The sequence below is a fragment of the Oryx dammah genome, unplaced genomic scaffold, assembly GCF_014754425.2.
Source record: "Oryx dammah isolate SB20612 unplaced genomic scaffold, SCBI_Odam_1.1 HiC_scaffold_18, whole genome shotgun sequence".
Lineage (NCBI taxonomy): Eukaryota > Metazoa > Chordata > Mammalia > Artiodactyla > Bovidae > Oryx > Oryx dammah.
Window position 1 is genome coordinate 57,438,698 of NW_024070202.1, and position 20,858 is coordinate 57,459,555.

The 20,858-nt window shown below is 37.4% G+C and overlaps 1 protein-coding gene across 3 annotated transcripts in view; it reads left to right on the plus strand.

Annotated features, from left to right (window-relative positions):
• IMMP2L (inner mitochondrial membrane peptidase subunit 2) overlaps positions 1-20,858 on the plus strand; it is a 957,053-nt gene that overhangs the window by 328,995 nt on the left and 607,200 nt on the right. The gene's annotated exons all lie outside the window — the stretch shown is intronic.

Consider the following 20,858-nt stretch of genomic DNA (forward strand, 5'->3'; position numbering starts at 1 on the left):
AAAATGGATAACCAACAAAGACCTACTAATAGCATAGGGAACTCTGTTCAGTGTTATGTGGCAGCCTGGATGGCAGGAGAGTTCAGGGGAGAATGCATATATGTATATGTATGGCTAAGTCCCTTTGCTCTCTACCTGAGACTGTAACAACATTGTTAATTGGCTATATTTCAATATAAAATAAAAAGTTTAAAATTATGTTTAAAATTTTATTGGTTTTGGAAATTGAGTATTTCAGACACAGACTGGGGTTACTTGAGAGCCTGCCTTTCCAGTCTGTTTCTGCTGTGCTGTGCTGTATTACTTTCCCCCGAGCTGAGGTCTCCCCAGGTGACAGCTCCTGAGTTCATATATAGCTAAGTGATTTTTCTCTTCTTTTTTTTTTTAAAGCCCCCCAAATGAGCCAGTATGGTGAATTAACTAGGAAAGAATGTATGCATTTCTGTGAGATTTGTAAGTTATTTTTATTGGTGTTTGTGAATCCTTCAATTTGGAGATACTTTGTTCCTGACATTCTAAATTCTTTCCGGGTCCACAGAAATAAATACACTGGCAAAAATTCTATATCCTAACTCTTCTTTAAATTTTGTAAGAGTAATTGAAATGTTGTATATAAATTCCCTTTTTTCTGTCTACACTTAAAACTGTGAGAACAGTTGTAGGAATATTAGGCATTTATTTGTTTGTTCCACATTTATTATTTATTTTGTATCATGTGTGATATTAAATTTTCAGGTATGAGGAAATGATTTCGTTTAGTCGAGGACTTTATTTTTTAGTTTTTCTCCCCGTTTTCCATTTTGAATTATTTTAAAATTCAGATTGACTTCCTCGAGGGCACTCTGAAATCTGGCAGTATTCCTTATCAAAAAATCACCACACTTGACAGTTGTATCCTATGATACTGGGTGAGAAATTCTCAGAGAAGTATCTCACTTATTTTCAAAGTGTCTCCACTTAAAGAACTTTTAAATGAACATTGTAATGCATATTTATTTGTGGTTCTCTGGCTTTATTTTACTCATCTATTCAGTCATCTTTGATTCATTTGTTTTCACTTAATAAATATTTACTAAGCCCCTAAAATATGTGTTGCTCTTGAAAGATAAAATTGACGTGAATATTTCCCTTATGACTCTAATATCGTATTAGGGAAGACAGATTAAACAAAGAAGCACAGTAAGATGACAGTTTTTACGTGCATGCATGCTCAGTCATGTCCAACTCTTTGTGACCCATGGACTGTAGCCAGCGAGGCTCCTCTATCCATGGGATTCTCTAGACAAGAATACTGGAGTGGGTTGACATTTCCTACTCCTGGAAAGATGACAACTGGCATGAGGAAAAGAACAGTGCATGATGAGAGAGGCAGCAAGCAGGGAGGGCTTGCTTAATATTCCCCTCCATGGGGAATATTAAGAAAACTGAGCAGAGACTTGATGGATGCTTAAGAGTTATTTAGCTTCATGGAGTTTTGGAAGAAAGCCTGTGTAAATTCAGTTAGCCACCTGTATTCACAGATTTTTATATCTGGGGATAAGGATGGCCGACTGTACTGTGTCATTTTGTATACAGGTAATGGATTTGAGATTTGCAGATATTATTAACCATGAAGATTCTAGAGCCAATCTGCAGCTTATATTGTGGAGCACTGTATCCTAAGGTATGTATGGATGTGAGAGTTGGACTATAAAGAAAGCTGAGCACCGAAGAATTGATGCTTTTGAACTGTGGTGTTGGAGAAGACTCTTGAGTGTCCCTTGGACTGCAAGGAGATCCAACGAGTCCATCCTGAAGGAGATTAGTCCTGGGTGTTCATTGGAAGGACTGATGCTGAGGCTGAAACTCCAGTACTTTGGCCACCTCATGTGAAGAGCTGACTCATTGGAAAAGGCCCTGATGCTGGGAAAGATTGAGCGCAGGAGGAGAAGGGGACCACAGAGGATGAGATGGTTGGATAGCATCACTGACTCAGTGGACACTGGTTTGAATAAACTCTGGGAGTTGGTGATGAACAGGGAGACCTGGCGTGCTGCAGTCCATGGGGTCACAAAGAGTTGGACACGACTGAGTGACTGAACTGAACTAATCTGTACCCTAAGGAGGGAAAGAGCTGGACTTTTTGGAAGAACCAAAGACCTGTGTGGCAGTTAAGAGAAAAAGTTAAATTTACAAAAGATAAGGTTTACCATTTGATTTTCATCTGTAAGTATGAAGTTTACTAAGCTTTCATGCAAAAAAGCTTAAAAAAGCTTGGGCTTCCCAGAAGGTGCTAGTGCAGGCTTGCCATTGCAGGTTAGACATAAGAGACACCAGTCGAATCCCTGGGTCTGTAAGTTCCCCTGGAGGAGGCATGGCAACCCACTCCAGTATTCTTATCTGGAGAATCCTATGGACAGAGGAGCTTGCTCGGGGCTACAATCCGTGGGGTTGCAAAAGAGTCAGACATGACTGAGTGATGAACACTTTCACAAAAATGGAGACAGGTTAGGATTAGGTTGAAAGTGAAAGTGAAGTCGCTCAGTTGTGTCCGACTCTTTGCGGTCCCATGGACTGTAGGCTTCTCTGTCTATGGGATTTTCCAGGCAAGAGTACTGGAGTGGGTTGCCATTTTCTTCTCCAGGGGATCTTCTTGATGCAGGGATTGAACCCATTGCAGGCAGACGCTTTACCCTCTGAGCCACCAGGGAAGCCAGTTTTTAAATACTTGGAAAGATAGAACAAGTACTTTGATTGTTGTGAGAGTTGTGAACAATTTTCAGTTTTATTTTTATAAGTATTTTTCCTTTTTTTGTGTATGTATACACATACACCACTTATTTAGCTGTTTTTCTTTTAAAAAGATATTTCTTATATTATTTATTAAAGTGTTTAGGAAGATATTAAAATTCTTATTTACCTACCATATTATCTTCATAAAGGCAGGGTGGAGATAATTTCCACTTTTGATTTATTGAATTATCATATTGCAAATGGAGAAGATGATGGCACCCCACTCCAGTACTCTTGCCTGGAATATCCCATGGATGGAGGAGCCTGATGGGCTGCAGTCCATGGGGTCGCTAAGAGTCGGACATGACTGAGCGACTTCAGTTTGACTTTTCACTTTCATGCGTTGGAGAAGGAAATGGCAACCCACTCCAGTGTTCTTGCCTGGAGAATCCCAAGGATGGGGGAGCCTGGTGGGCTGCCGTCTCTGGGGTCGTACAGAGTCGGATACGACTGAAGCGACTTAGCAGCAGCAGCAGTAGCATATTGCAAAATGAAAACCCAAAGTATTCTTCCAAATTACTGTTTTAAACTGCTAAAGTAAAACAAAAGAACAAAAGACACATTAACCTCTGCGTTTGTAGGTGTGCATGAATGTGATTCTTTCAGGGACAGTGTGATCCTTGAACAGTGTAAACTAAATACTTTAATCAAAGAGCTTCTGGAAGTGATTGTATTTTAACTTGTTTATTGTGTTTTATATGTCAGTACCCCAAATTATTAACTGCTTTATTGTGATATTATTATTATAAAATATTCCAGTTGCATTCATTTGTTAAACTAAGTCCTCTTAAGTTCTGCTTTGTGGTCCCAAGTGTGGTCTTGAGAATAAATGTTTTTGTCCCTCAAGGTTACTTGAAATTCTTTGTTGCTTGGGTTTAAATTTTTAAATTTAAATATATTTGGTATTTTCTGTTTATTCCTTCCAAGGACTTCTCTTGTGGCTCAGCTGGTAAAGAATCCATCTGAAATGCTGAAATGCGGGAGACCTGGTTCAACCCCTGGGTTGGGAACATCCCCTGGAGAAGAGAATAGCTACCCACTCCAGTATTCTGGCCTGGAGAATTCCATAGACTGTATAGTCCATGGGTTCGCAAAGAGTCGGACACGACTGAGCAACTTTCACTTTCACTTTATTCCTTCCAAACTCCAGTATATTACTAGTTGACTAATCTGATAAACTGGTGAAGGAGTATACATTTGCTAGTTAATGTTTAATGTCTTGCATCTTAATTAATGCTTTCACTACTTTAAAACCAAAGGAATAACAAATGCAATAGAATATTATTATGAATTGAAGTTAAGATCTCTAGAATATATACATATTTCATAACTTTTTCTTAATTCTTATTTCTTAAGTACTCTTTTATGCTAGACATATTATCGTAAAAATGGCATTTTTGCCACTCTTCTATTCTATCTGATTGCTGTGCCAGATTTCTTATCTGAACTCCAGGCTTCATTTAATTATCTGTCTGACATCTCCACTTGTCTATCTCAAGGGCACCTCAGACTCAGCATGCTCTAGACTGAACCAGCTTCTCTGTCAGTGTTTAGTTAGTGAAGAACAGCCACAACACGTCCAGTTGTATAAGAGCCATGTCTCAAATTTATCCTTGAAAGCTTTTGCTACCTTATTCCTCTTGTTGCTTCTACCACAGAGTCCTATTGATCTTATGTTCATCCACCGCCGTCCATCTCCCGTGACACATCTGAGTCCTGGACGACTACAAGCGTTGATTAACCAGTGTCTCTGCATCTACTCAGCTTCATATAACCTTCTGCCCCACTCCATCCAAAGTGATCTTTTGAAAATTCAATTTTACTCTCATGTGTATAGCCTTCATTATCTTCATTGATTTTAAGATGAAGACCATAGTTATTAATGTTGCCTAAATGTCCCCACAAAGTCTGTTACCTGCCTCCTCTCCACCCTTGCCTCTCATTTTCATATAATATTTTAAATAGAATAATGCATGCAACCCCACTGTATTCTGTAAAACAAACAAAAGAAAAAGAAAACAAAAACTGAACAAATATGAATCTGCTCTCCAAATGAAAAATCACTGCATCTCCCTGTGGGTGTCTCTTCACTACCTTTATTATTATTATGTCTGCCTGCTGAGATATGGACACTATCCTGAAGGTTCTCTTTTTATATACTTTTGCTTAAAAAAAATAGTATGATCAGAGTGAGAGATTGATTTTTCTTAGAGATTTCCCTTACCAGAGTACACTAAATCTGTCTTGTTACTGGGTCTGCTTGTATGACCTCAAGAGTTGGTCCCTATGTAACCTGAGGTAAAAGTCTTTTTTTAGGTTCCTCTGCTTACTTGATTGTTGATATTCCAGGTTCATTGTTTATTTTTGCTCCTTGGTGACCTCTTCTTTTTTCCATCTCCCAATCCCTGCCCATGATAGGGATTCTGTGCATTTTGATGCTTTTGATAGATCTCACCTGCTTTCTGTTGATGTCCAGACATTCTTTACTCTCAATCCAAGCATTTCTTTTAAATAAAGCCTTCTTTGTCCCCTATCTTCAGTTACCCCAAGCCCAAGTTTGTGTACTTTGTTACAGATATTGCTAGCTCTGCATTTTCTTTCTTTGGATTGTACCTTATTTCATAATTGCATATTTAGTAACTCGTTTGATTACTATTTGTCTGTCTTTCTTTCAACCACTAACTAAACTGAAAAAGAGATATTATATAGCATTATAGTATCTTCAGGTCTCAACCCAGAGCTGGGCATCTGAGTATCTGGTGAAAAAAAAGTGGAAATCAATGCATATATGTAACACTACTTCAGCCTGAAATTTTCTATGAAACAGAGCTAGCATTGTCCCATATCCATTTTCTTTGAAGATAAACTATGAAGTTTAAGGTTTCTTGAAATTGTACAACACTTTTATGAATATATTAACAGTATTATAAAAACTGTTTTTAAAATAAGTGCAAAATAAGTACTTGATCTTGTTGATCTTCCTTCTGAATTTTTTTTTCTTTTCCATCTCTTTATTCCTCAAATCCCTATGTGATCTAGAGTATGGAGGAACTTGCTAACGTTTAAGTTGATATCAGACCTCAGTACATGCTTGTAAAGCGAAGAAGTGAATTATTTACAAACAGGAAAGTATCCTTCATGTGTATTAAATTAGTTGTAGAATGAGTCAGTGATGAGGATTACTGAGCACCAGGCGCTACTCCATTTTCATCATCAAAACAAATGCCTTCAGCACTCCTTTCTCTTTTCTTTTGTAAATAAAGGTCTTGGTGCCCCATTTAGATTTTTTTTTTTTTTTGCTTTGCTTTCTATTTGGTGAAGTCCAAAGAGATGATCTGTGGTTATGATTAGAAATTTATTGAAACATGCAAATCCCTGTTGTTTTATAGAAGTCAAAATAAACCATTTGCTAGCCCAACCCACACTGTCTAGGGTCCTTCTTGAAATTACATCTAGAAAAAGTGTAACACAGAGATTTCTACCAAAGCGTGTATAATCTTCAATTCTGTACATGGGCTTTTTCTGAGCACTTTTCCAATGTAGAATTTCCTTCTCATTTAGACATTTAGCAAATGAAAAAATATGTCTAATTGAACCTTATCAAACACTTGCCTTTAAAATGCAAAAGCCTAGTACACCCTAATGGCATGGAGTGTTTAATATATACAATAATTCTTTGTCTCTTAGTCAAAAACATTGGAAATTCCTCAGTAAATCTAATTTTATCCCTTGTTGAGGTCATTCTCCATGATAAGTTAGGCACTTAAATGACACATATTAACCGAGAAAGATGGAAGATGGCCGGGAGGGGAATGGGGGAAGTGGTGTGGGAGCATTTGGAACACGTGTATCACGTTCTGCAGAATCTTCCCTGTAAGAAGGCAGGGAGGATTTCAACTCTTAAGGAAAAATAGTTTTCTTGATCACCAGATGATAATTTTCATACCCAGAGCTGATTAAATCATAATTGGTACATATGTATCACTGTCCTAACCCATAGATGACATGCTTTTAATAATTTCAGTATTTGGAATACAAACTACTAGGTATAAAATAAATAGGTATAAAATGAATAATATTGTAATTCAACTGTCTTCTACAATATAAAAAGGAATAGGATTCTTACAAAATAATGTTTCAGTATTTCCTTGGAAACAGAAGTTGAGGACTGTTTAAATCAATCACTTTTTAAAGAATTAAAATGTAATTATTAAGAATTGATTTTGTTTCTGTTGGAGTATGTCTGTCATCAGTTTGGAGAGAAATTTTTTTGTGATAAATGTGATTAAGTAGAAGAACTGAAGTTTTCTGCACTGTTGGTGTGTTGGTAAATTGTTAGTATTTCAGATATATGACAAATCAGGGCTTCATGTGATGTTGTGTGTGTGTATATGCTCAGTAATATCTGACTCTTTGTGACCCCATAGACTGTAGCCTGCCAGCTCCTCTGTCCATGGAATTTGCAAGGCAAGAATAGTGGAGTGGGTTGCCATTTCCTTCTCCATAGGATCTTCCCAACCCAAGTATCGAACCCCCTTCTCTTAGGTCTCCTGCACTGGCAGGTGGGTTCTTTACTGTCTGAGCCAGTGGGGAAGCCCACGTGTGGTATTAATAATAGGTCATTAAAAGGAAAACCAGTATTGCTAATGCTTGTTGATTTACCTGTTTTGTACGTTAATGCATAGTCTGTCTTGGTCATTTATGAAAGGTATAAACTATTTTACCTTTTGCCTTCCATATATTTATTGCTATTTTTTACAATATAATAAAATGCTTCTTTCCTAAAATGGCTGAGGTCCTTTGTTAAATTTCTTTTTTTAAATTTATTTATTTATTTAATTGTAGTCTTCCTTTTGTAAATAAATAGAAAATGTTTATGCATTTTGGACAAAATCTTAGTGGCAGGAATGCTGTCTTTGCTCAAGTTAAGAAGTCTCATACAAAACTTCCTGAACTTGCCCAATATATGGTCATTTTCTGGGGATGAATACAGCTGTAAACTTCAACTTTTTCCCCAGTCCTCTGCACTTCCAACACATACTTGAGAGCTGACCTGAGGGACTGTGTTGGTCCCCACAATTATTATAGTCCCCACATTTATTAGGAAGCCACCCTGATATTTGTGCTTGGAGCTCCATGCTGCCTGGCATTTCAAAGATATTTCCAGATCAAGACCTTTTTGCCTTTTTCCTTTTTTTTCCCTCCTCATAAAAGGTAAGTTATTTTTCCTGGAGTTTTTTTTTTTTTTTTAATGATAACCTATTCTTCTCCTGATGCAAATCGATTGAAATAGATTAATGCAGCTAACTGCATTATGTACTCTGATGCTAGATGCATGCTGTATCCTGGCACATGTCCCAAATGCTCCTGTCCTCACCTTGACAGCTTTTTCGTTCTGTGACTTATTTATATGCTGGCATCATGCAGCTGGTACTTAGTCTTAAATTTGGGAGAAGAGAATTATTTTGTGTTCAAGAAACTTTTAAAATGTAAAGTTCAAAGGTGAAACTATTTCAATAGCAGATCATCTCTTAATGAGAGGATTCTTGGTTAGCCTAACTGAAGTCCATCCTGATGCTATTTCTGAGGGATTTCTGTGTCCTAGGGCTGTGTTTCCATAGAAGCAGTTTAGAAATCACTTTATGCTTGTCATGTTAGGCTCTCTAACAAATACAACTAATAAAACAGATTAATAGTAGAAGGAAATTTTCAAATATCATTCCAAAGTATTGATTCATTTGAACTGTTATAAATAATAATCTGGGTTAATTTTTAAATGGGCTACCTACCATGTGATGTGTTTTTTTCTTCTTCATATGTCCTGCAATTCTGCCTATAAGAATGCTTTATTGATAACATTTAAGCATAAAAATCACAGAAAAAGCAAGAGAGTTCCAGCAAAATATCTACTTCTGCTTTTTTGACTACACCAAAGCCTTTATTGACTACATTAAAGCCTTTGACTGTGTGGATCACAATAAACTGGAAAATTCTGAAAGAGATGGGAATACCAGACCACCTTACCTGCCTCCTAACGAATCTGTATGCAGATCAAGAAGCAACAGTTACATCTGGACATGGAACAATAGACTGATTCCAAATCGGGAAAGGAGTATGTTAAGGCTGTATATTGTCACTTTGCTTATTTAACTTAGATGCAGAATACATCATTTGAAATGTTGGGCTGGATGAAGTACAAACTGGAATCAAAATTGCCAGGAGAAATATCAGTAACCTCACATATGCAGATGACACCACCCTTATGGCAGAAAGCGAAGAAGAACTAAAGAGCCTCTTGATGAAAGTGAAAGAGGAGAGTGAAAAAGTTGACTTAAAACTCAACATTCAGAAAACTAAGATCATGGCATCTCATCCCATCACTTCGTGGGAAATAGATGGGGAAACAATGGAAACAGTGACTGACTTCATTTTTGAGGGCTCTAAAATCACTGCAGATGATGACTGCAGCCATGAAATTAAAAGATGCTTGCTCCTTGGAAGAAAAGCTATGGCCAACCCAGACAGCATATTAAAAAGCAGAGACATTACTTTGACAACCAAGGTCTGTCTAGTCAAACCTATGGTTTTTCCAGTAGTCGTATATGATTGTGAGAGTTGGACTATAAACAAAGCTGAGCGCTGAAGAATTGATGCTTTTGAATTGTGGTGTTGGAGAAGACGCTTGAGAATCCCTTGGAGTGCAAGGAGATCCAACCAGTCCATCCTAAAGGAGATCAGTCCTGAATATTCATTGAAAGGACTGATGCTGAAGCTGAAGTTCCAATACTGGGGCCACCTGATGTGAAGAACTGACTCATTTGAAGAGACCTATGCTAAGAAATACTCAAGGTGGGAGGAGAAGGGGATGACAGAAGATGAGATGGTTGGATGGCAGCACCGACTCGATGGACATGAGTTTGGGTAAGCTCCGGGAGATGGTGATGGACAGAGAAGCATGGTGTGCTGCAGTCCATGGGGTCACAAAGAGTCGGACACGACTGAGCGACTGAACTGAACTGAAACATAAAGAGATATAAGATGACAAACATGCACAGTCATGATCAGATATGTGTTATGTGCTTGAAGTATTAAAAGCGATGCATTCCTAACTTAGGCAGAGTTATGAGAACAGTCTTATTGAAGGTCTCTACCCAGTTTTTGTCTCTTTAGGTATTGACTTTATAGACACATATATGCCTGGAACTCTTCTGTACCACTGTCCTTTGAGACTGGCAAAGGAAATTGTTCGTAGATAACAGTTTTGTTCAGAACAGGTTTCTATGATGTGTGTTTTCTCTTGGGTGCTTAAAAAAAAAAAGAAAGAAACTGGCTTTTAAGGTAAGCCTAAAACAAAATAGGTGGAAAATGTGTAATATATCCCCGCTACTTTCTTCTTTGCTTATTGATTTTTGGGGAATTGTGTGTTGCCCAGAGTCGAAGTTTGTGGTCTCTTTACGTAATGATTTAGGGAGCAATTGAAATGTAGAAAAAAGGGAAGAGGATAAAAAAAACAGTGTTAATGGAATAATGCAGAAGAGCATGCGAAAATGCATATTGGTCTAGGTGGAATACTACCGAGAAGGAAATGGCGGTGTGGGTGCCTATGCTATGAAACCGGCTGTAGTGTCTTATGAGTACTGCTTTCTGTTCTGGTAGCGCCAGAGAAAAGAGGCTGGAACCTTTGAATGTTGCCTGCTCACTCCCTCCCCTGCCTTTTTTTCCAAGTCAGTATTTTCTGGGTTCTCATTCACCTTCTTATCCATTTCCTTCCTTTTTATCCTGATCCTTCCCATTTCATTAGGGAAGTCAGTTTACCAGTCACCTTCTCGCTGGACATTGGTATTGTGTTCAGTCATTTCCTCTCCACTGATTATTATCTTGACCTACATCTTGCTCATATGGTTCTGTGTCCTTCTATTCCTTCTGTCCCATCACAGGATTGTTCTAGTATTTCCTTTTCGTTGTAGCCTGTTTTCTAAAAGAATGTTTCAATATCGAGGACTCAGAAATGTTGCATGTGATCATGCACTTTCTGAAAAAATGAAGCAAAGACCATAACCAGAATTTTGTTGTTGTTGTTGTTGGCAGAGTTATACTTTCTCCCTTCCTAATTCACTCACTTAATATTTAGCTAGAATTATGTTGATAGAAAATGAAGTTGTACACTGACCTTTCTCTTACTGTGGTAATCAAGTTGATTATCATATACCAGGAATTCAAAGAGCAGCATTGATCAAATAAGTAAATGGCTTTTAACTAGCTGTTTGATGTTGGATTCTCTAGAAGCTACACTAGAATCTACACCAGCATCTACTAGAATACACACTAGAATTCTCTAGAATGCTACACTGAGGATTTATTTTCAAATAATAAAGTGAGAGAAGAGTAAAGTAGTAATAAATGGGAAAGGGCAGGACAGGGAAAGGAAAGAAGAGATGTAATTTCAGGCAAAGTGAAAGTGAAGTCACTCAGTCGTGTCCAACTCTTTGGAACCCCGTGGACTGTAACCCACCAGGCTCCTCCGTCCATGGGATTCTCCAGGCAAGAACACTGGAGGGGGTTGCCATTTCCTTCTCCAGGGGATCTTCCCGATCCAGGGATCAAACCCAGGTCTCCCGCATTGCAGGCAGACCTCTGAGCCACAAGTCTCTCCAGTTGCAACTGAAGTTTAAAATTTTGTGGGAGTTTCTGTAGTATGAGTTATGCTACTGTTTCAACCCAACTTAAATGAACTGGACATTTATACTTCTATACCTGTCAAACACTGACAAAAGACCACAGGACTAGAGGATAAGGGAGGGTAGATGCTTGCCACAATTGGACAAAAGGGGTCTAGTTAACCTTAGGACAGAACATCACCGATGAGTGCTCTTTTTTGAAGCAAAATTGCACGAAAGTGTGAGAGGTACAATATGTACTGTAATGTGCACAGGTCTTGTTGAAGAATCGTGTGATAGAATTGGATAATTTCCTTTCTTTCCACTCCGTCACTCAACTCCATTCTAAATCTACATTTTCTATGTTTTGGTTTTAGCCCGCTTCATTGATTGGAAAAGTGAGAGGAGTATTTTCATAAGACATGGACATTCTTCTTTAGGTCTGCACTGAAATTCAACAAGTGATGCTTTCTTAAGGATTATTCATAAACATTTTAATGAGCTTTTTGTACCTTCTTTTAAAATCCATTGATCTATCATGTACTTTGAACAGTTACTTTACCCAGGCATAATACTGTAATGTCATTTATTGGTCATTTAGAAAATGTTCGTTCACTGAGTTTTGTAGATTTTCCAGATGTTGATGCATTTCATTACACAGCATAAACAAATCCCATTTTTTAATATCACCACCAATCTAATCAGAAAATATAGCACTGGGAAGCTGTTATGCTCTCAGAGGCTATTAGAAGTTTTTCAAACTTCTAACTTCTGCTTGAAAGCCTTAATGTTATTACTGGCAATGAATATTCTCAGTTGTTTTCCCTGAAGCAACAGTATTACCTCTCTGTTGATCACTCAGTTGTGTCCAGCTGTTTGCAATCCCACAGACTGTAGCCCACTAGGCTCCTCTGTCCATAGAATTCTCCAGGCAAGAATATTGGAGTAGGTAGCCATTCTCTTGTCCAGGTGATCTTCCTAACCCAGGGATCGAACCAGGGTCTCCCTCATTGCAGGCAGATTCTTTACCAAAAATGTCTGCCCCAAACCCAAGCCTGAAAAATTGTAGTCTGTCTGTCAGTTGTTCCTTCAAGTAAAAATGATGCTATATGAAAAAGGGCTAGTTCAGTTGACAGTTAAAACACACACACACACATAAGTGTACTGTTCCTTAAAACGCCTCTTACAGTTTAGTGTGCAACAATTGCTTTCTGTTTACTTGCCATTTTATCACACAGAATTAAAAAAAAAAATTGAGTCAAGGGTTGAGATATAATAGACTTTTTTTTTAATTGCTTCATCAGGGACATTCTTATATGAGACAAACATTTGTTATAAAGCTTGCTAGTATGTGGCAGTGAAGACTATAAAGATGACTAATACTGTTTGGTATCCTGGCCGTGATTTGTGCTAAGGCACCAGCGATTCCTCCTTCAGTGCTTTTTCACTATCTGTGCAAGTTTCCACACAGCAAAAAAGGCAAATGGCATCTTAGTGTTATTATGGAAATAATTTTGCCACCGTGAATTCCAGGAAGGTTCTGAGGGACCCTAGGCATCCACTGAGTATACTTTATAAACCACTGCTTTGAAGAAAGCAAACATTCTTGGCGCTTTTCATCTTGCCACTCCCTTCCAGCTAGTGTCCACTTTAACTTTTAACACAAATTGCAATCACCAGTTAACTCAGTCTCTGAATAATTTCTGAAGGAAGTACTTCAGTCACGTTCCTTCATCTTCCTTGTATAATCCTACTCTGAACAGAGTTCCATTGTGATATCTTTAACAGTTACTTATATATTCTTGGAGATTTTCTTGCAGCAGATCTACTCACTCACATAACAAACCATAGCTTCCAGAAACTACCGAATTAATATTCCTTGTCTGTTTCTGAGAATTTTATTGCATTCATTTCTTGAGGACATTCTTTGGCTCTGAAAGGATCAGAATAACACCAGTCACACTTTGCGGGTTTTGAATGCTTTATCGCTCACAAAGCACTTCTGCGTGTGTCATCTCTTTCAGGCCTCACACCAATGCTGTGAGGTTGGCAGGACATTGTCATTATCTCTGTCTGAGTAATCCCAGGTTGAGAGAGGGGATGTGGGTTGCTTAAGGCCTCAAGGAATGAGTGGCAGAACAAAACTGAGATGCTCTAATTTCAGTCTCCAGTTTCCTCCACTGTAGAGCCCTGTTTCTTTTCTTGTAATAATTTAAACTACATTTCATACTTTCTTCCCTGGTCTATGCAGCACATTTCTGTTAGCATTTCATATCATGCGATGCCTGCACAGGCTGTTAACTTTGATAAAAATACTGTGCAGCTGAAGAAATGACCACGACCCGTAGGCTCTGTGATCTCAATGTAGCCCTGATGCTGCTCAGAATTCTGTTGTAACCATGAAGGGTAATACCTTTTTAACCTTAATAAATATCATCCAACCCAGGTATGAAATTTCCAGCTTCAGGGAGAACTGCAGAAAACAACTTAAGTAAACCCTACAGCCGATGTGAGGCAAAACAATAAAAGAACAAAGATTTGCTGAGTAGTTAAACATATTAGAAAATAAAGTTGACTGACTAATCTATAATCATATGATGGGATTTGTAATACAAAAGGCTGCAGTACATGGTGTGAATTAATGAAAAAGTGTTTTGATGAGTTTATAGTAGCAAAGAGTGTTTGCATATTATAGAAATTAATTAAACATTAGTTTGTTATATTTTATTGTGGCCAAAGGTCCTCCTTTGTGGCCAAGAGGATTGAAATGAGCTCCTCTGCATTTATGTTGTTTAATTAGAACTTTTAAAATCTTTAAACAAAATTTGTTAGGTAATATCTTTGAAACACTGAAAATGATAGACAATGATAATATATATCCATATAGTCACTATCTAGATTTCTCATATTTTAGTATTTTGGTTTGCTTCTTCTCTTACAGAAATAAAATACTGTGAGGCAATTGAAGCTTGGTTTGTACCCTTTCTAGGTTACACTGGTCACTCCCCAAAGTTAATTATTATTTAGAATTTACTATTCAGTTTTCATCATGCTTGTTTTTATATATAGATACATATATTTGTGCTGATAAATCTCTAGTACTCCCCACACTGATGTGAAAAACTGTTTGTTGTCAAATGATATACATCAATGTTACTTTTAGGATTATCCATCTTAAGATATGTAGCTCTGATTGAAGTATTCAATGCATAGTGTTCGTTAATGAGTATGCTGTAATTCATGACTCCCTGGTGCTACAGATGGTAGAGAATCTGCTTGCAATGCATAAGACTCTGGTTCCATTCCTGGGTGGGGAATATCTCCTGGAGGAGTGATGGCAACTCCCTCCAGTATTCTTGCTTGGGAAATCCTATGGACAGAGGAGCCTGGCAGGCTATAGTCCCTGGGACTGCATAGAGTCAGACATGACTGAGCAACTAACACTTTTGCTTTCATGTTTACATTCTATTTTTGATGACAATTTGATTGTTTCCAATTCTTGCTATAAGAAACAAAGTCACAAGAAACATTCTTACATATATTTTCTTGTGCACATGGTTAAGAGTTTCTTTAAGATATATATCTGCAAGTAGAATTGCCTTGTATTCTGCTCAATATGCTTCTTCAGCTTTGTTAAGTCCTAATGCCAAATTTTTTTCTTTCTTTTTTTTTTAAATTGTAAAGATCAGATTTTACTTTTTATTTTGAAACAATTTTTACTTATAGAAAAGTTGTATGGTAGTACAAAGAATGCTCAGAAACCATTTACACAGATTTAAGAAATTTATTTTTTTGTCCAGATCTTAAGACTTTGTCTTTCTATTTTTTGTGTGTGTATTCGTGTGTGTGTAAAGTATTGTTTTTCTCACCAGAACCATTTGAGAATTAGGTTGCTTTGATCATATCTCTTCACCCTTTAATACTTAAGTGTGTCTTTCCTAGAACTGAGAACGTTCTCTTACATAACTACAGTACAGTTTTCAACTTTAACGCTGAAAATACTTGTGTCCTTATTGTAGTGTTGTCAGTTTCCCAATAATACCCTTATAGCAGTTTTTATTTCCCCTAGTCAAGGATGACATCGTGTTAACATCTCTTCAGGCTTTTTAAATGTGGATGATTCTTTAGCCTTTCTTTGTTTTTGTGACATTGATGTTTGTAAAGAACAGAGGAAGTTAAGTGTTTCTCAGTTTGTGTTTATCTAGTGTTTTCTCATGATTAGATTCAGATTATGCACTTTTGGCTGAAAGAAAACTAATATTTTAGTGATGATATATCCTTCTCAAGGATTATTTATTAGCATCGATAACATTAATCATTTTGGAATGCATTTACATATTTTAATTGACTAAAATTCTTAGCTCTGTTTTATATATATATATCAGTTCAGTTCAATTCAGTCACTCAGTCATGACCGACTCTTTGCGACCCCATGAATCGCAGCACGCCAGGCCTCCCTGTCCATCACCATCTCCCGGAGTTCACTCAGACTCACGTCCATCGAGTCCGTGATGCCATCCAGCCATCTCATCCTCTGTCGTCCCCTTCTCCTCCTGCCCCCAATCCCTCCCATCATCAGAGTCTTTTCCAATGAGTCAACTCTTCACATGAGGTGGCCAAAGTATTGGAGCTTCAGCTTTAGCATCATTCCTTCCAAAGAAATCCCAGGGCTGATCTCCTTCAGAATGGACTGGTTGGATCTCCTTGCAGTCCAAGGGACTCTCAAGAGTCTTCTCCAACACCACAGTTCAAAACCATCAGTTCTTTATATATATGTGTGTGTATATATATATATATATATTTATATGTATGTAGTTGTTGTTCAGTCATCCAGTCATATCCAACTCTTTACAACCTCATGGACTGTAGCATGCTAGGCCTACCTGTCCCTCACCATCTCCCGAAGTTTGCCCAAGTTCACATCCATTGCATCAGTGATACCATCCAGCTATCGGACCCTCTGATGCCCTCTTCTCCTCCTGCCCTCAATCTTTCCTAGCATAAGGATCTTTTCCAATGAGTCAGCTGTTTGCATCAGGTGACCAAAATATTAGAGCTTCAGCATCAGTCCTTTCAATGAATATTCAGGGTTGATTCCTTTTAAGATTGGCTGATTTGATCTCCTTTCTGTCCAAGGGAATCTAAAAAGTCTTCTCCAGCACCAGTTTGAAGGCATCAATTTTTTGGCACTCTGCTGTCTTTATGGTCCAGCTTTCACAATGATATTTTACTACTGGAAAGACCATAGCTTTGACTGTATGGACCTTTGTTGGCAAAATGATGTTTCTGCTTTTCAACACACTGTCTAGGTTTGTCATAGCTTTCCTGCCAACAAGCAATCATCTTCTAATTTCGTGTCTGCAGCCACCATCCACAGTGATTTGAGAGCCTAAGGAGAGGAAATCTGTCACTACTTCCACTTTTTCCCCTTCTGTTTAAGAAATGATGGGGCTGGATGCCATGATCTTAGTTTTTTTAATATTTAGTCTTAAGCCAGCTTTTTCACTCTTGTCTTTCACCCTCATCAAGAGGTTCTTTAGTTCCTCTTCACTTTCTGCCATTAGAGTGATATCATCCACATATCTGAGGTTGTTGATGTTTCTCCCACCAGTCTTGATTCCAGCTTCTAACTCATCCAGTCCAGCATTTGCTACTTTCCCACCTATGAATAGCACTTTATGACACAGGCTGAACTAAACGAATATACAGTGTTACCTGGATCATTATGCAACGCAGCTGCTAATACAGTCACCTTTGTGGTAATGTTTGATAGTCTCAAGCCTGTGAAGCACATTATCTTGTAGACATTTTAAATATAAAGCTTTAATGAGAATAGGAAAACCACTTTAAAACAACGTTGAGCTGCATGTAAATTGTTCTTCTATGCTTTAATTTTTAATAAAAATTAAAGGCATTGTTGACATTATTTTATTATTTGGTTCAAGAGTCATTCAATTTCTCTTCCATATTTAACTTTTCTCCTTTGGAAATTAATAAGTAATTTATAGAGAAATACTTTGAGATGTTTTAAATATCCTGTTTATAATAAAAGCTTTCCCCTTAGATTTAGCATCCATTGATGGTGCTTTCCTAAATCAGGTTTTACTACTGTAGTTGGAAAACTGTGATTTTATAACTTCATTATTCCTTTGTTCTTTCAATATATAGTGACATAGATGTTTAGTTGAACTTGAAGAAATACTTGTGAGCATAAATTCATAGTCTAAATATTAGATTCAGGATTTATTTTGTTAAATTTCTTTTCTTATTAGCCAGGAAAAGAAATTCCTGTTGGTTGACTTTTGAGAAGAGAAGTTAAAATGGTATTCCCATTGCCTGAATCAATCAAGAACTACTCTGAAATCACTTATTGATTCGTTTATACCTCATTTACTTCTATTAAGGATTAGAGAAAGCTTTTCAAATTAAACACAATAAAACAGGACAAAAAAAGTCAAAAATCATGATTAACTTGGTGGTACTATTTAATCTTTATAGTTGAATACTGCATTCCGGTCCTAGAAAATCAGCAGCTAAACCAGAGAGACAACCGTATTGAATTAGACATGATTTTTTTGTTTCATAGGACAAAGAATCCTATAAGAGCTTAATAAAAAATATTTAAGCAAGAATAGAAGCTCACTTAATTCAAATAGCTTATAACTTAATTGCATGACATCAGGAGGGCTAATTTTGTGCTAAGTCAGCTCTATTCATTGAAAATTTATGCACTGGTAAAAACAATAGCTCCAACCAGTGCAGACTTATCTAGAACTTTTGTTTACAATTTAGGGTTGCAGATCTCAATTTCCAGAGATTGTGGTTCATTAGGTCTTAGGAAGAGCCTAGGAGCATCACAGGTGATCTTTGGATCACACTTTGAGAAACAGTATCTCAAACAAAAACACAGAATTTGTAATTTTATTGTGATCAGGTCAGTATTGCAGACTTTATAAAGTGAAAGTGTTAGTTAGTCATGTCCAACTCTTTGCAACCCCATGGATTATAGCCTGCCAGGCTCCTCAGTTCATGGAATTCTCCAGGCAAGAATACAGGAGTGGGTAGCCATTCCCTTTTCCAGGGAATCTTCCCAACCTAGGGATCAAACCTAGAGTTTATAAAGAGGCTTCTAAAATTCTTCCAGTAATCTCATATTTAAAGTATAATAACTTTTAGAAATTCCTGTTAAAAGTAATAGGGTAGTTAATAAACAGCTAAATATTAATAACTGAACTGAACTGTTAGAGCATAGATTAGTAGTTGAGTAAGTCAGGGGTCTAGTCTTTTCCATGCCAGCCCAATACCCATGCTTCTTAGCATTTTTATAACCTCCTTAGTTTTTCACTCGTTTATTAACTTCATTAGTTTCAGTGGCTCAGCATAGATGACTTTTAAACTTGTGTACATATTCCAAGTTGCAAAGGTGTTGTTATTTCAACTTTTAAAAAGAAGCTTATTTTTTTAAAAATTCATTATTTTGTATTAGAAGAGACAGGCCACCAGTTTCTAAGATTTATTACTCTCTTGCAATAACTTGCTTTAGCCAAGGGCCCAGATTTCAAGAACTGTTCATAGGAAAGTAATTTCCAGTGGTGTCATTGCTAACTAAGTGAATGACTTTGACATACATAGCTCTGGCCTACAACTGGCCAGCCTGAAATAATTAATCAGAAACAACAACTATTTTAGTAACACTGAATTCCATCCTTAAAGTATATGAAGTAGGTTAATTGGAGATCTTCTGTCAGTGGAGACTTTCACAATGGCTGTTAGGTTAATAAAAATATCTTAAATCTAACTGAATGTGTAAGCCTTGGATGGGTCTGTGATTTCTCTTAAGACTGTATGGGAGACATTTTATTTGTTGCCTGGGATTTATTGCTGCAATTCTCTTGAACACTATAATGGAAGCAACTGATAAAAGTTCTGAAACTATACTGAAACTTTGTCTCTTTGTTTTATTAAATGTAGCAAATATAATATACAGTAGCACTGCTACATGCATCCTTGCTTTGCAGCTCTTTCAAACAGAAGATGCTTATTTTTACAACAAATGTGAAACAAGGATTGAATAGCTTAAAAGTGTATGTACAGAAATTGGTAGGACCCATAAAACATTGGTTTACTGTGCCTTGTTCATGACTTGTGCAAGACAACATTAGGACAGACACAGTGACTTAATTTCCAACTTGGAACATGTGTTTATACTTTGCTGTTTATTTATAAGATCACAGATGCTAGGTGAAACTATTTTCACATAGGGAAAGGATGACTAAGAGAGAACATTCTTATTATTGTACTTATGATTCAAATTTCCTGTCCACCACAGTCCTTTGAATTTTGCTGCTTATTAAAGTACAGAGGCAAGAACATTTCTATAGCTCATTATTTTGTAAGGGAAAGTGAGAAAAATGAAAAATAATGTTGAATTTCAGCATTGTAAGACCCTTGCTCCAGAGAGAAGTCTTGAAGACCTTCAATTCAGAGTAGAGATCTAAACTTGTCAAAAATATTACATTTAAACTTGTCAAAAATATTACATTTACTTCTATTATTTTATTATTATGTAGAAATACATGATTTCTAGAGTATGGGGGAATGTTGACAGTTATATCATCTCTAATTCTTTTTGTGTCTTATATTGGAATTTTGTGCAAGTGGTTCCTTTTCAGTTTGATGATTTTTGAGGTGAAGGGTTTCCTGAAGTTCAGTTCAGTTCAGTTGCTCAATTGTGTCCAACTCTTTGCGACCCCATGAATCACAGCACGCCAGGCCTCCCTGTCCATCACCAACTCCTGGAGTTTACTCAGACTCATGTCCATCGAGTCGGTGATGCTATCCAGCCATTTCATCCTCTGTCGTCCCCTTCTCCTCCTGCCCTCAATCCCTCCCAGCATCAGAGTCTTTTCCAATGAGTCAACTCTTTGCATGAGGTGGCCAAAGTATTGGAGTTTCAGCTTTAGCATCAGTCCTTCCAACGAATACCCAAGACTGATCTCCTTTAGAATGGACTGGTTACTATAATTAAATTCTAATCATATATAGCTGGCTCTGTTGTTGTTTTCTAAATGGAAAAAGTAAAGGAAGTGGAATGAGTGTGTGCATGCTAAGTCAACTCCGTCGTGAACTACCCTGTGTGACCCTATGGATTGAAGCCTGCGAGACTTCTGTGCATGGGATTCTCCAGGTGAGAGTCCTGAAGTGGGTTGCCATTTCCTTCTCTAGGGATCTTCCCCACCCAAGGATCCAACCCACGTCTCTTAAGTCTATCTACATTGACAGGTGGTTCTTTGCCACTAGTGCCACCTGGGAAGTGCAAAGGAAGTAGACTAATTCAGTCAATATTTTCATTCTGATCAGCAGACCTTGGTTAGTTGTCTACTCAGTATCCATTTCACTTCGCTGCTTTCCCTTCTGTACTCCTACTTT